Source organism: Bombina bombina, chromosome 2 (genome assembly GCF_027579735.1).
Source record: "Bombina bombina isolate aBomBom1 chromosome 2, aBomBom1.pri, whole genome shotgun sequence".
Taxonomy (NCBI): Eukaryota; Metazoa; Chordata; class Amphibia; order Anura; family Bombinatoridae; genus Bombina; species Bombina bombina.
The window spans coordinates 282,914,015-282,926,928 of NC_069500.1; positions in this window are offsets into that span (position 1 = coordinate 282,914,015).

Sequence of the window (12,914 nt, forward strand, 5' to 3'; positions counted from 1 at the left end):
TAACTGCTAGTTTTTAGAATGATTGTCTATAGGTTGTTTGTTACATTAAAGTTGATTTAAAGAAAAAAAGCTTTGAGTGGAGGTTACGTTTCCTGTCTGGAGTGGAGCTCCAGTCTGCAGCTAGACCCTTCTCACATTTATCGATGTGCGGCGGACATGATACGCTACATCGTATCATGTCCGTCCGCACAATAATAAATTTACCCCTAAATGTCAAATCTTTTGGTAGAAAAGCCCTAACCATATCATGGCATTTTGTCATAATAGTGAGGGACCGCAGATATAAAAAAAATGGCGCTTCATTTTAAAATATGTTGACATGGATCTAACACTAATAAAAAATATTAAAAAAGTAAATATGCAGCTTAACCATGCATGTGCTATGTTCCTTTTTCATTGCTGTAACCATTGGGAATCATTGCTACCATATTTGAAAAGAATGGAGCAACGCACGTGCAGCAGAAGAATCAGCAAATTTAACAACCTACAGAAAATCACTTATGTGTTAATGGAACAAAACATATTGAATTATTGATTGATGTTTTATGGACAGTAATAGTTTAACCAATGCTGTATGAATTACTGCTACATTTTATGCCACTGCTGCTAACTATTCTATGTTACTGTTAAAAGGGCAGAATCCTGTGTGTTACAAGCACAAGGGTTAAATCTCCTGTTCTATGTTGTTACAGGCACAAAGGTATTAAACAACTGGTTTAAGTGTTACGTGCACTGAAGGGCAAACCTTTGCTCTAAATGTTAATAGCACAAAAAAGATTATGTAGCCTAATAAGGAAAAAGCTTATAACGGGGTTTGGGGGAAGGGCCATTTAATGTATGTACAGATTTAAGCACCTGGCCATTTCACAAACTATAAATCTTCCTGCATATACATATTTAAATGTATTATGGAGTTTATTTATTGCTTTCTGGATTTTCATTTTTTATTTTGTACGTTCTTGATCCATATTATTGCATTTTATTTCTGTTTATGTTGTTCCTTATTATTAAATACTTAATTTAAAAGCTTTTTTAGATTTGTGATTTTATATATATATTGTATATTTTTGTGTGTGAAATATATGTTTCTGCTCTTTAAACCACAACCCATTCAGATGGGCTGAGCTTGCAGGGACTGCTGAAATCCATATCTTTTTCTTCTCTCTATACACAATGGGCGCGATCCGATATAGATCGCAGTTTGCGGCGCAAGCGAGGGAACCGGCGTCGCCCGCAGTTTCAGCTCGCAACTCGAGCTATCCCATATAAGTCGCCGTCAGATGCTAACGTGCCGTAAGTCTGACAAACCAGCGATGTCCAGAAATCTGCGCAAGTACAAATTTCTGGCGTCGCCAGTGACTTGCGGCACGTTAGAAACTGCCGGCGCCTATAAAACCTGACTAAAGTCTAAAACACCCGCACTGTCTAACACGCCTCCCTAACATAGCCCGACAAGTCTAACACGCCTCCCTAACATAGCCCGACACGTCTAACCCTCTATCCGCTATCCCCCCTCACTATCCTAACAATAAAAAAGCTATTAACGCCTAAACCGCTGCTCCCGTACCCCGCCGCAACCTAATAAAGTTATTAACCCCTAAACCGTCGCTCCCGTACCCCGCCGCCAGCTATATTATATCTATAACCCCCTAAAGTGAGCCCCTAACACCGCCGCCATCTATATTAAAATTATTAACCCCTAATGTAAGCCCCTTACACCGCCACCATCTCTATTAAAATGATTAACCCCTTATTTAATCTACCTACCCCGCCGCCAGCTATATTATCTATATTAACCCTAAGTATATTATAGTTAATATAGGTATTACATTATATATATTAACTATATTAACCCTAATTATATTAGGGTTAATATAGTTAATATAGTTACTATAGTATTTATATTAACTATATTAACTCTATCTAACCCTAACACCCCTAACTAAATTTATATTAAATTAATCTAATTCATTTATAAACTAAAATATTCCTATTTAAATCTAAATACTTACCTATAAAATAAACCCTAAGATAGCTACAATATAATTAATAATTACATTGTAGCTATGTTAGGGTTAATATTTATTTTACAGGTAAATTGTTAATTATTTTAAGTAGGTATAATAGCTATTAAATAGTTATTAACTATTTAATATCTACCTAGTTAAAATAATTACCCAATTACCTGTAAAATAAATCCTAACCTAAGTTACAAATACACCTACACTATCAATAAATTAAATAAACTACAAACATCTATCTAAAAATACCGCTGGTATTTAGAGTTCACAGAATGGCTGGGTTTTCAGTCCGTTAGGCTCCAAAAAGGGAGCGTAGAGCATAATTTAACGCCACTGCAACTCTCGATACCAGCGGTGCTTACGGACGCTGCCAGCTTCAAAAACGTGCTCATGCACGATTTCCCCATAGAAAACAATGGGGCTGTTTGAGCAGAAAAAAAACCTTACACCTGCAAAAAAGCCGCGTTCAGCTCCTAACGCAGCCTCATTGTTTCCTATGGGGAAACACTTCCTACGTCTGCACCTAACACTCTAACATGTACCCCGAGTCTAAACACCCCTAACCTTACACTTATTAACCCCTAATCTGCCGCCCCCGCTATCGCTGACCCCTGCATATTATTTTTAACCCCTAATCTGCCGCTCCGTACACCCCTTATTAGGGGGCTTAGAGTAAGTGTAATTAGTTTAAAATTGTTGTAATTTTTTTCTAATGTTTGTAAATATTTTTTTATTTTTTGTAACTTAGTTCTTTTTTATTTTTTGTACTTTAGTTAGTTTATTTAATTGTATTTATTTGTAGGTATTGTATTTAATTAATTTATTGATAGTGTAGTGTTAGGTTTAATTGTAGATAATTGTAGGTAGTTTATTTAATTAATTTATTGATAGTGTAGTGTTTTAATTTAGTGGTTTAATTGTAACTTAGGTTAGGATTTATTTTACAGGTAATTTTGTAATTATTTTAACTAGGTAACTATTAAATAGTTATTAACTATTTAATAGCTATTGTACCTGGTTAAAATAAATACAAAGTTGCCTGTAAAATAAATATTAATCCTAAAATAGCTACAATATAATTATAATTTATATTGTAGCTATATTAGGGTTTATTTTACAGGTAAGTATTTAGCTTTAAATAGGAATAAGTTATTTAATAAGAGTTAATTTATTTTGTTAGAATAAAATTATATTTAACTTAGGGGGTGTTAGGGTTAGGGTTAGAATTAGCTTTAGGGGTTAAAAAATTTATTAGAGTAGCGGTGAGCTCCGATCAGCAGATTAGGGGTTAATATTTGAAGTTAGGTGTCGGCGATGTTAGGGAGGGCAGATTAGGGGTTAATACTATTTATTATAGGGTTATTGAGGCGGGAGTGAGGCGGATTAGGGGTTAATAACTTTATTATAATAGCGGCGCGGTCCGGTCGGTAGATTAGGGGTTAATAAGTGTAGGTAGGTAGCGGCGACGTTGGGGGCGGCAGATTAGGGGTTAATAAATATAATATAGGGGTCGGCGGTGTTAGGGGCAGCAGATTAGGGGTTCATAGGGATAACGTAGGTGGCAGCGGCGTGCGGTCGGCAGATTAGGGGTTAAAAAAAATTAATAGAGTGGCGGCGATGTGGGGGGACCTCGGTTTAGGGGTACATAGGTAGTTTATGGGTGTTAGTGTACTTTAGAGCACAGTAGTTAAGAGCTTTATAATCCGGCGTTAGCCCAGAAAGCTCTTAACTACTGACTTTTTTCTGCGGCTGGATTTTTGTCGTTAGAGTTCTAACGCTCACTTCAGCCACGACTCTAAATACTGGCATTAGGAAGATCCCATTGAAAAGATAGGATACGCAAATGGCGTAGGGGGATCTGCGGTATGGAAAAGTCGCGGCTGGAAAGTGAGCGTTAGACCCTTTCCTGACTGACTCCAAATACCAGAGGGCGGTAAAAACCAGCGTTAGGAGCCTCTAATGCTGGTTTTCACGGCTACCGCCCAACTCTAAATCTAACTGCTAGTTTTTAGAATGATTGTCTATAGGTTGTTTGTTACATTAAAGTTGATTTAAAGAAAAAAAGCTTTGAGTGGAGGTTACGTTTCCTGTCTGGAGTGGAGCTCCAGTCTGCAGCTAGACCCTTCTCACATTTATCGATGTGCGGCGGACATGATACGCTACATCGTATCATGTCCGTCCGCACAATAATAAATTTACCCCTAAATGTCAAATCTTTTGGTAGAAAAGCCCTAACCATATCATGGCATTTTGTCATAATAGTGAGGGACCGCAGATATAAAAAAAATGGCGCTTCATTTTAAAATATGTTGACATGGATCTAACACTAATAAAAAATATTAAAAAAGTAAATATGCAGCTTTACCATGCATGTGCTATGTTCCTTTTTCATTGCTGTAACCATTGGGAATCATTGCTACCATATTTGAAAAGAATGGAGCAACGCACGTGCAGCAGAAGAATCAGCAAATTTAACAACCTACAGAAAATCACTTATGTGTTAATGGAACAAAACATATTGAATTATTGATTGATGTTTTATGGACAGTAATAGTTTAACCAATGCTGTATGAATTACTGCTACATTTTATGCCACTGCTGCTAACTATTCTATGTTACTGTTAAAAGGGCAGAATCCTGTGTGTTACAAGCACAAGGGTTAAATCTCCTGTTCTATGTTGTTACAGGCACAAAGGTATTAAACAACTGGTTTAAGTGTTACGTGCACTGAAGGGCAAACCTTTGCTCTAAATGTTAATAGCACAAAAAAGATTATGTAGCCTAATAAGGAAAAAGCTTATAACGGGGTTTGGGGGAAGGGCCATTTAATGTATGTACAGATTTAAGCACCTGGCCATTTCACAAACTATAAATCTTCCTGCATATACATATTTAAATGTATTATGGAGTTTATTTATTGCTTTCTGGATTTTCATTTTTTATTTTGTACGTTCTTGATCCATATTATTGCATTTTATTTCTGTTTATGTTGTTCCTTATTATTAAATACTTAATTTAAAAGCTTTTTTAGATTTGTGATTTTATATATATATTGTATATTTTTGTGTGTGAAATATATGTTTCTGCTCTTTAAACCACAACCCATTCAGATGGGCTGAGCTTGCAGGGACTGCTGAAATCCATATCTTTTTCTTCTCTCTATACACAATGGGCGCGATCCGATATAGATCGCAGTTTGCGGCGCAAGGAGGAAGAATTCTTCTTTGCCGCTTGGAGGAAGACATCGCCCGGATCGGATCAGGAGTTCGGCCCGGTGTGGTGAAGACAAGGTAGGGAGATCTTCAGGGGGGTAGTGTTAGGCTTTTTTAAGGGGGGTTTGGGTGGTTTTAGAACAGGGGTATGTGGGTGGTGGGTTGTAATGGGGGGGGGTATTGTATTTGTATGCAAAAGAGCTGAATTCTTTGGGGCATGCCCCACAAAAGGCCCTTTTAAGGGCTGGTAAGGTAAAGAGCTTTGAAATTTGTTTAATTTAGAATAGGGCAGGGAATTTTTTTTATTTTGGGGGTTTATTATTTTATTAGGGGGCTTAGAATAGGTGTAATTAGCTTAAAAATCTTGTAATCTTTTTTTATTTTTTGTAATTTAGTGGTTTTTTTTTTTTGTAATTTAGTTTAGTTAATTTAATTGTATTTTTAGATAGATGTTTGTAGTTTATTTAATTTATTGATAGTGTAGGTGTATTTGTAACTTAGGTTAGGATTTATTTTACAGGTAATTGGGTAATTATTTTAACTAGGTAGATATTAAATAGTTAATAACTATTTAATAGCTATTATACCTACTTAAAATAATTAACAATTTACCTGTAAAATAAATATTAACCCTAACATAGCTACAATGTAATTATTAATTATATTGTAGCTATCTTAGGGTTTATTTTATAGGTAAGTATTTAGATTTAAATAGGAATATTTTAGTTTATAAATGAATTAGATTAATTTAATATAAATTTAGTTAGGGGTGTTAGGGTTAGATAGAGTTAATATAGTTAATATAAATACTATAGTAACTATATTAACTATATTAACCCTAATATAATTAGGGTTAATATAGTTAATATATATAATGTAATACCTATATTAACTATAATATACTTAGGGTTAATATAGATAATATAGCTGGCGGCGGGGTAGGTAGATTAAATAAGGGGTTAATCATTTTAATAGAGATGGCGGCGGTGTAAGGGGCTTATATTAGGGGTTAATAATATTAATATAGCTGGCGGCGGTATAGGGGGATTAGATTAGGGGTTAATAATTTTTATATAGGTGGCGGCGGTGTAAGGGGTCAGATTAGGGGATAGATAAGGTAGATGACAGCGGTGTAAGGGGTTCTAATTAGGGGATAGATAAGGTAGATGGCGGCGGTTTTAGGGGCTCACAGTAGGGGGTTAGTTTATGTAGATGGCGGCGGGGTCCGGCAGCGGCGGTTTAGGGGTTAATAACTTTATTAGGGATTTCGGGGGGGGGGGATCGCGGTTGACAGGTAGATAGACATTGCGCATGCGTTAGGTGTTAGGTTTATTTTAGCAGATCGCGGTTGACAGGGAGATAGACATTGCGCATGCGTTAGGTGTTAGGTTTATTTTAGAAGATCGCGGTTGACAGGGAGATAGACATTGCGCATGCGTTAGGTGTTAGGTTTATTTTAGCAGCCAGTTTAGGGAGTTACGGGGCTCCAATAGTCAGCGTAAGGCTTCTTACGGCTGCTTTTTGTGGCGAGGTGAAAATGGAGTAAGTTTTCTCCATTTTCGCCACGTTAGTCCTTACGCTGCATATTGGATACCAAACTGCGCGGGTTTGGTATACCTGCCTATGGCCCAAAAAACTACGGGCGACGGCAGAAATATACGCGCGTAACTTCTAGGTTACGCCGTATATAGGATACCAAACCCGCGCAAATATTGGCGTCGCCGGCTTTTGCGGGCGACGATTTTTATCGGATGGATCCCAATGGTCGCTTTATCTTACCTCTGTCTGTAGGCACAAGAGCCAGTGTAGTATAATATATTTTAGCCATCGTTTTATTATGTCTAAATAATTCTTCATATAAAATATTGGAACCACATTCTGATCTTTGTTATGTAAAGGTTTGAAGTAAGATATTGACTTTTTTTTTTGCATGTCTTAAAATATATGCTTGGGTCAAGATGACCTAGTATGAGAGCAAAATAAATGGAACTGAGCAGTCACTATTTAAGATACAGCTGGGAATACAACAAAGCTAGGGGCTTTGATTCTTTGCCAGCTTTTACACTGACAACTTATTTTGTTTTCCAATTATAATGAAAAGATATGTATTGGAAAAACAGCAGAAAAACAGCCAATGCTTCGGAATTTATTGTGACCTTTTATTTATTCTCTTTTTTTCAGTGTCAAGATATTGTCAAGATTTGTTTGCATCCCGTTAATTTGGTCTGAGCACTTAAACTATGTGGATATATCAATATGTTACATTTATTTTGCATCCAGTATTGCTAGGAGTTGTTTTGTCTGTCTTTTTGTTTAGTGCCCATATAGTTAATAACTACATAAATGCTTTTACTTTCAAAATCAACATTGCAGTTAGATCTTAGAAGATTTACTGATCAATAATGATAATTCAATCCTAGGAGGTTTGAATAAAAATCTGTTTTAGGGCCGGATTACGACTGGCGTGCTAACTGGCGTGAGCCATATTGGGATTATAGTAGGTATTTGCATGTGTCGGAAGTAGAGTGCAGCATAATTCAACTTAACGAGAGTCAAGTTAGCGCGACCTCAGAACTCAGAACTGTTTCACTTGAATAAAAAGTGTCACAAAATACATTAAAAAATACATTTAAAGTACAGTTACACTCAAAATAACTGTTTTAAAAAAAATTGCCTTCAAAACTTATATGCACTTTTAAGATAGGAGGTCTCAGGTGTTAAAAAAAATGACTGCAAAGGGCTTTAACAAAGAGATACATACATATACATATCTAATATGTATATGTATGCATATATATGTATATGTTTATATGTGTGTACAGGTATATTTATGTCTTATATTATATACAGTCGTATGCAAAAGTGTAGGCACCCCTGACAATTTCCCTGATTTTCATTTATAAATAATTGGGTGTTCGGATCAGCAATTTCATTTTGACCTATCAAATAACTGAAGGACACAGTAATATTTCAGTAGTGAAATGAAGTTTATTGGATTAACAGAAAATGTGCAATATGCATCAAAACAAAATTAGACAGGTGCATACATTTGGGCACCCTTGTCATTTTGTTGATTTGAATACCTGTAACTACCTAGCACTGATTAATTGGAACACACAATTGGTTTGGTGAGCCCATTAAGCCTTGAACTTCATAGACAGGTGCATCCAATCATGAGAAAAGGTTTTTAAGGTGGCCAATTGCAAGTTGCTGTTCTCTTTGACTCTTCTCAGAAGAGTGGCAAAATGTGGGCCTCAAAACAACTCTCAAATGACCTGAAAATAAAGATTGTTCAACATTATGGTCTAGGGGAAGGCTACAAAAAGCTATCGCAGAGATTTAAGCTGTCAGTGTCCACTGTGAGGAACATTGTGATGAAATGTAAGACCACAGGCACAGTTCTTGTTAAGGCCAGAAGTAAAATATTGGAGAGGCAAAGGCAAAGGATGATGAGAACGGTCAAAAACAGCCCACAGACCTCCTCCAAAGACATACAACATCATCTTGCTGCAGATGTTGTTACTGTACTGTGGGAGAGTGATGCGGAAGAAGCCTTTTATGCAGACACGCCACAAACAGAGTCGCTTGAGGTATGCAAATGCACATTTGGACAAGCCAACTTCATTTTGGAAGAAGGTGCTGTGGACTGATGAAACAAAGATTGAGTTATAAGGGGCATTATGCATGGCGGCAAAAGAACATAGCATTCCAAGACAAACACTTGCTAGCAACAGTACAATTTGGTGGATGTTCCATCATGCTGTGAGGCTGTGTGGCCATTGCCAGTACTGGGAATCTTGTTAAAGTTGAGGATGGACTCCACTTAATATCAGCAGATATTTGAGAAATAATGCTGAGGAATTAGTCACAAAGTTGAAGTTACGCCGGAGCTGAATATTTCAACAAGACAACGACCCAAAACACTGCCCAAAATCTACTCTGGCATTTATGCAGAGGGACAAGTACAATGTTCTGGAATGGACATCCCAGTCCCCAGACCTGAATATCATTGAAAATCTGTGGGGTAATTTGAAGCGGGCTGTCCATGCTCTGCAACCATCAAACCTAACTGAACTGGAGATGTTTTGCAAGGAGGAATGGTCCAAAATACCTTCATCCAGAATCCAGACACTCATTACAGGCTATAAAAAGCGTCTAGAGGCTGTTATTTCTGCTAAAGGAGGCTCTATTAAATATTGATGCAATATTTCTGTTGGGGTGCCCAAGTTTATGCACCTGTCTAATTTCGTTTTGATGCATATTGTAAATTTTCTGTTACTCCAATAAACCTCATTTCACTACTGAAATATTACTGTGTCCTTCAGTTATTTTATAGAAATGATATTGCTGATCCAAGCACCCAATTATTTATAAATGAAAATCATGGAAATTGTCAGGGGTGCCTAAACTTTTGCATACAACTGTATATACTGTACATATTTCACATTCCAATGCTCTTCATTTACAGGATAATGTTCTTTTTATTCTTAAAAACACATATATATATATATATATATATATATATATATATATATATATATATATATATATATATATATACTAAACACAGAGGGGGGCTGCACTCTCAGACTGGACTGGGTACACATCCCATGACCCTGCAACATGCTCAGCCCTGGGTACTATAGCACTCTCATATAGCTGTGATGTCTCCAGACTCACAGGCAGTTAACCCCAGACAAGCTTGGGTATAAGACTCATAAGGAAAATTACAAAATAAATTAATACAACACACAGAGAAAGTCCAGCACTCACTTACAAGCTCTCAGCTAAGATTAAAAGCAAAACTGGAAGAGTTATTTACCGCATCTGGCCAAATGGGACAAATCCAGGTACCACGTCAAGGTCTCTTCCAAAACCTGGGTCCCTAATACAGTCAAACAAACGCACGCTCTCAATCAAACAAACTGGGAACAAGTCAGGGTTCACAGACTTATGTAAGTCTGTGAACCCTGACTTGTTCCCAGTTTGTTTGATTGAGAGCTTGCATCTGTATTAGTGACCCAGGTTTTGGAAGAGACCTTGACGTGGTAAACTCAAAATAACTTTTTTAAAAATTGCATTCAAAACATATATGCGCTTTTAATATATGAGGTCTCAGGTGTTAAAACAATTACTGCAAAGGGATTTAACAAAGAGATGTATACATATGCAATTCAAATATGTATATGTATGCATATAGATATGTACAGTATATGTTTATATGAGTGTACAGGTGTATTTATGTTTTTTATTGTATATATACTGTACATATTTCACATTCCAATGTTCTTCATTTACAGGATAATGTTATTTTTATTCTTAAAAACATATATATATATATATATATATATAAATTAGAAGAGGATTGCACTCCAAGCTAACAAATACTCCAATACCCTGGGTGCAGCAAAACAGGCATACAAAACATAGAAACAAAGCGCACTCCTAGGGATCCTTGTTCAGATGCTTTTAATGGTGAACGTTTTCGGACGTATAACGTCCGTCCTCAGACCAAAAAAGTCTTACACACTACTTACCCCAACACCCCTTAAATGTGACAAACAATCAGTGAGAACCGGCCGGGCCTGCACGCTCTCCCGAGTAGCTCCGCCCCCAACAGGTGACGTCATCATCCCGGGCAACGTGAGTCCGGTCAATACTAGATATACATAAGTGCACCCTACAAAATATCAAAACTTAAAATGGGCATGATGCAGGCAGGCAAATACAAAGTAATATGTATATAAGAGAACTCTTGATTGATTGTGTAAAGTGTCCAATGCGCCACGACCGGTTGTCATAGCAACCATCACTAACAAAAATTTGCTTAGCACATGACATTAAGACAACCAATGATAGAGCCCCAAACACATCGCAAGTATTATATCATCCAGAAACTGTGTGATTAATCATAAAGGAAGGCAAGCATATGAAAATAAACGCTGTTATCACATATCGTCAGCTCTACGTTGTACTCAAGACAAAGGAGCAGAAAAATGCTTAACGGTCATGTGACCCAGCAAGGGCCAATCCAGACAACACCCAGAGCTGAGAATATAGACAAGCGTAGTCATGACAACAGGATTGTGTCATAACCGTAAACACATAATATAATCGGGCAATACATCCACCAAAAGAAACAATATAAAGGATGTCATCAACTAAGGAACTTATGAAATGGACACAGCAGATGTACATACTCACGCTAAATATAAGCGTTGCAATATGCAGAACAGTTTACAGAAAATGCACATCTGATGGGCCATCTCTAATTCACCAAATAAGACACTTAAAAAAGACAATAAAAAAAGGCAATAAAAAAGGCAATAAAAAGAGAGAAAAGGACAATTAGTAAACATAATCCCTTAGATATATATAACGAAATGTAATAAAACATGTATGGATGTCATTATAGCATGCATATACCATACACAAAAGGAAAACTGTGTGTCATGAGTAACAAAAATAAAGATAAGAATTATGCAAACAATATAAGACATCTCGTCCATGTGCAATTACAGAACATTTGGTTACATAATAACAGAACAAGATAAGCTAAAGTGGAGACTATACATGAATTAGGACTCTCATTATTTATTTATTTATGGATCGGTGAACTCTCCGTGTGCCAATTGTGTATATATATATCCCCCTCACAAGGTTATTACGCCCTAGACGTAATGGATATAGACAAATTGAAGAGGGACTGTTATAGGAAGGCCTGCCAGTCCAAATGGGTGTTCAAGCCTTTAGGTATCAATGTCTGTAAATGGTACATCCATCTTGCTTCCTTCTGCAATAGTATTCTGTCGCGGTCGCCTCCCCTGGACAATGGTAGCACATGATCGATTATAGTAGCTGCTGGAAATGTCTGGCAACAGGTTGCTCTGCATTGTCCTGCTTGAGTGCAGATCTGATTGCAGATCGGTGGTTCGCCATGCGGGTACGTAGGTCATCAACTGTCTTTCTAACATAATATAGGCCACAGGGGCAATGTTGAAAATGTTAAATAATATTACTGATTATTGGTATAATTAAATCAGAATATTGTGGTGCAATAGTGCCACTTCACAGTATTACCCAAATACGTAATACTGTGAAGTGGCACTATTGCACCACAATATTCTGATTTAATTATACCAATAATCAGTAATATTATTTAACATTTTATTGGGGCTTGCATAAGAACAATACAGTAACAAAACTACTGCTGCACCAAAATAAAGTTACCTTTGTATGTTTAATACCACACCACTATTACTATGTGGCAATGTAGAATATCTAGGGCTCTTCCAATGTACACTCAGCTATTATGAAACATAATAAGAACAAAGATTGAGTAAGTTATACTTAAACTTGAAATAATAATAGCTTGACTATATTATATCCTAGTTGATTCTTAACATAAAACCATCCCAGACCAGAGGGTCAAACGCAATTATATAAGTGGTATTGGGATATTATAATACATACAAACCAATTTACTTAACATTAACCCTATGATAAGTGAACACAAAAGTGAGTGAATGGATATATAACAGCAGCAATAATACTACTATTATCAAGTGACTTATATTGACACAACAGTGAATAACTGAAAGATAAAATTGGCAGCTGTCTTATCTCATATATCTTAGAGAATATAATTAGCTCAGCACTTTAATACAAGTCTTGTTTCCCC